Genomic DNA, 4,275 nt, shown 5'->3' on the forward strand with positions numbered 1-4,275 from the left:
CAGCCAGGACGCTGACCCAAACTGGCTAAAGGGATATTCCATACCATATGACATCATGCTTAGTATATAAATTGAGGGGAGGTGGCCAGAGGGTGGTGGTGACCGCTGCTCGGGGACTGGCTGGGCATCGGTCGGTGGGTGGTGAGCAATTGCATTGTGCATCACTTATTTTGCATATTCTTTTATCATTATTATTATTATTATTATTATTTTCCTTTTCTGTCCCATTAAACTGTCTTTATCTCAACCCATGAATTTTACTTTTTTTTTCCGATTCTCTCCCCCATCCCACTGTGGCAGGGGGGTGGCAGTGAGCGAAGGGCTGTGTGGTGGTTAGCTGCCTGCCGGGTTAAACCGTAACACCACCCCCTGGGTCGGAGCGGGGTCTGGGGTGCTGTGCATGCCTGCACACCTGCAGGGCTTGCTGCAGGGAGGATCTGCCCTGGCAAAGGGCGTGCTCGGGACAGGTTCCAAAACCAGCCTGGTTTCATCATCTGTCCGCTACCTCTCAGTTGGCCAGGCAGGTCCCCGGGAGGCACACTAGCACATTTTGTTTCCCAAAACCTGCCCCAAGCCAAGTGTTACTGTCCAGCTCCAGGGAGATGCCCAATTTATTTAATTTTCTGAAGCTGGGTGAGTTATTTCCATCCACTTCTTAATGCCAGGAAAAACAAAAGAGGCAGAATAAGCATCCAGGAGAGTTAGGCTAGAACCAGGCACCACAAATCGGTGCACATCAAGCTACGACATTTAAAAAATGATGCTCCTGAAAACAGCAGGGGCAGAGCTGGGGGAAGGAGACAGGAGCCTCTCCATCAATACCTCGCTGTTCCCAGGTTCATCGTAGGTCTATGCTTGACATTTGCCACACAGGGTTTCAATCCAGGGGTACAGCTTCCAAATCCTTCCAATTTTATCTCCCTGCCTCCCACCCAACACAGGTTATCCAAACGCAGACGCAAACTGAAGGCATTTTTTCCAGCTGTATCACTTCAACCGAGGAGGAGCATGATGGCCACTGGAAGACTTGCTCAGGGTCCAACTTGAAAAATTGGTCTCACCAGTCGTCCCGAAGGGTTTAAAAGTTGGCCTACAGCCCATGGAGACAGGGGCTCAGGGGCTACAGCCCCATGAGGACGTTCAGGCCAGTTTTCAGCTCACCGTTCCTCGTTCAGTCCACACTCACAGATAACCTCATGCCTATAAATGCCAAAGGCATGCTGCATGGGACAACCCTGTTGCTGAAGCCTCTTACCTCCTAGCCACCATAACTCATACAGGGAAGCTATGCCTTGCATAGCTGGAGAGTTTTTAGGCGCATAGGGGTGCTACAGTCACTGATGATACATGAAGTGCACTCTGAAGTCAGCAGCACTTTCTGCACAGCACTCATTGCCAATAGATCTTCCCTTGAGGGGTGCTAACAGCTGAGGGAAAATGCCACATTTTGCCAACAGACCTTTGTATTAAACTGGGTTGCACCGCAATATGTTTGCATTTAATGAATAAAAACAACATATGAAAAAGGGAGCTACGGCTAATGCACACGTGCTTTTGCATACACTACTATTCTGAGACCCACATAAACCAGAGGTGCATGTAATACTATTCTGGACCAAACCCAGGCTATTTTTGTTTCTATAACCCTGTGTGAATTATGGCACCATCCAAGAAACTCAGTCAAGGACAAGGTCTTCTCAGGCTCTAAATAAAAAAAAAGAACAGTTGCTGCTCCAAGCCAAGCCAATTTAGAAACCTAATACAAGTGAAAATAAAAGGGGAAAAGAGAGGGATGGGAAAGATAACAATAGAAATGTTGCAGTTAAACAAATGTGTAATTGAGTAGCTTTTATGACTCCCAACCACTGTCACCATGCTGTAAATATAAATAAGAAATAGATATTGCCAGACTTATGCCAGTCCTCCTAAGTTTGAAAGCACTTCTGAGCACTTCCATGACGACTCATTCTGAGTAACAGACAATAAACCCACTAACACCTAGACAGTAAACATCAACTTGCAGGATCCTTCCATTCTGTGACAGCTTCCACCAAGTCAACCAAGAGCCGCCAATTAATGATGCTCCACTACCGTCAGAGCTGCTGGGAGTCCTGCAACCATTCAATTAGCAGGCCATTTTCCCAGCTGCACTCTCTGACTTGAGACCATGCTTACAGCCAGCATAGTGCACTGCACCTGCCAATTTTTGCTGATAACAGCTGATCCCATTTCAGATTCTTCAAGAATGTCCATTATTTCCCACTTCATCATGCTCTAAATTGGTACAACCTAATATTTGCCAGCAGGCTCCAAGTTGCAAGGAAACCAGATGGTTCCCCTCCCTTAAGTAGGTGCTACAGCTCCGCTTACCCAATTGATGGAGATAGTCTAGCTGAATTATTTGAAATATTAAGGAGAAAAGGAGAAAGATGTCAAATATGCATGATTCTTTTCTACAGCAGAGGGTGAGGAAATACTTTGCTAGTCAATAGCAAGCAGGAAAATAATATATTTTAACTCTTTGACATAAGAAAATATAGAGTTAAAAAAAAAAGAATTTAGAGCTTCCTGATTTTACAGCAACGCTCCATATGGACAAAGAAGTGCTCCAGCTCTTAATATCAAAACTCTGATTCCTCTTGTAAGGATTAGATTATAAATCCCACTGGCTGGAACCACACCGAAGCTGTTCTTTTTAAAACAACAAAATCCATTACCTTTTTTCAAAGTAAAACCTAGTTAAAAAGGTCAACAAGAGAGCTAACATCTAAACAGGGAGTGATAAAAAATAGCCCTGTATTGATAGAAACAAAGTCATTCTCAGTATCAGTAGAAGATTAAAGGCAAAAAGAAAACCCCTCCCCAAAACAGTCAAGCTAATGAACTTCTGGGAATGTCAGAGTCTTCCTGAAATACTGGGAAAAAATTATGTTGGTCTGCCAAGATAAAAAATGCTTTATAGCTTTGCCACTTTATTTTTGTCGAGAACTGTTTTTAAACAGCTTTGCCCATGGATGCTGGAAAGTACTTCCCAAATAGGCTATGAATACCAGAGAAAAGGTTCTGCTTACTACTTTGTAAAAGTAAACGGTGCTGCCTCTTCACAAAGAACTCTTAGAAAGCCTTTTTAAAAATAAACATGTTTGCAAATTTCTTATTTTAAACTCTGAGTATGTAAACAAGCATTGCTTTCTGGTGTCTGTTGTCTGATCTTCAGGCAGATCTGCTTCCAGAGAAGAAGCTTAATGGAAAGATCTGACCCACAGTCAGTCTCAGGAATTTGACATTTCTGGAAGGCTGTAGCTCTTATGACAATCACTTAAACCAGAACTCAGCTTTCTCACTCATTTTCGATCCCTCCTCTAGAAAGAACCTATATTTGAAATTCTGGTCCTGTTAATCCCAAATCACAAAATGCCCTTGAGATTGCAGCGGGACTGATTTTACTCCAAATCCATTCTGTAACAACGGGATGTCCTAGAAAACTTGATATATGATTTAGAAGGATAAGGCTTGGATTTGAATGCCAAACCAGTCGAACATGCCCAGCAGCCCTGCAATCCTGGGTCTGGGAATGCAAAACCTTGCGAAGGCAAGCCTTATAATAGCCAAGGGACACTACCACGCAAGAGATGGGATGAAACAGTACAGTAAAACTGTTCACAGGGTCTCAGTGACTATTGACTGTGGGTGCTGTACGCTGAGATAAGGATGCACCAGCCTCAGTTTGTAGAGCTACTGTGCCTGCTTCTCTAGAAGGCATTCCCCAGCTGCGAGGAACCGCACTGGAGGCAGCTCTAGCTTGTCTGGTTTTGAGAGTGAAGGAGGGCGCGTGTGGAATACCTCTGTACACAGAGCCTTGTTCACCTCCAAACAACCTTTTCCCACAAAGGGAGCAGTAATCAAGCTCCGTTCATTAAAAATTTGCTGACCTTGATCAGGGAGCCACGCTGCTCTCCCTGCCACAATGCAAGCTGTCATGACTTTGGCCTCCAGCCAGACAGCCCATGCAGTATGAACTAAGGGAGAGGGTTTTTTTCTTCTTCTGGCTTTTAGATATGACTATTTTAGATATTCTACTTGAGACTTTACCATACGGGTGACAAAGGTACAAACATTAAGCTACCTCACTAAGGACTTCTCCACTGCCAAAATTATTATTTTATTAGTCTCTAGATAAACCTCATTTTTTCTGCAGAATGCATTATGGTGACTTTCTCTCTCTCTCTCTCTATTGCACATGCTTGCACACACTCACCACCCCCCACCCCCCCC

General features: G+C 44.2%; 1 protein-coding gene across 1 annotated transcript in view; it reads right to left on the reverse strand.

The window, feature by feature from the left end:
- Window positions 1-4,275, reverse strand: part of SH3RF3 (SH3 domain containing ring finger 3) — a 93,724-nt gene that overhangs the window by 59,997 nt on the left and 29,452 nt on the right. The gene's annotated exons all lie outside the window — the stretch shown is intronic.

Source organism: Aptenodytes forsteri, unplaced genomic scaffold (genome assembly GCF_000699145.1).
Source record: "Aptenodytes forsteri isolate BGI_AS27 unplaced genomic scaffold, ASM69914v1 Scaffold96, whole genome shotgun sequence".
NCBI classification, from domain to species: Eukaryota; Metazoa; Chordata; class Aves; order Sphenisciformes; family Spheniscidae; genus Aptenodytes; species Aptenodytes forsteri.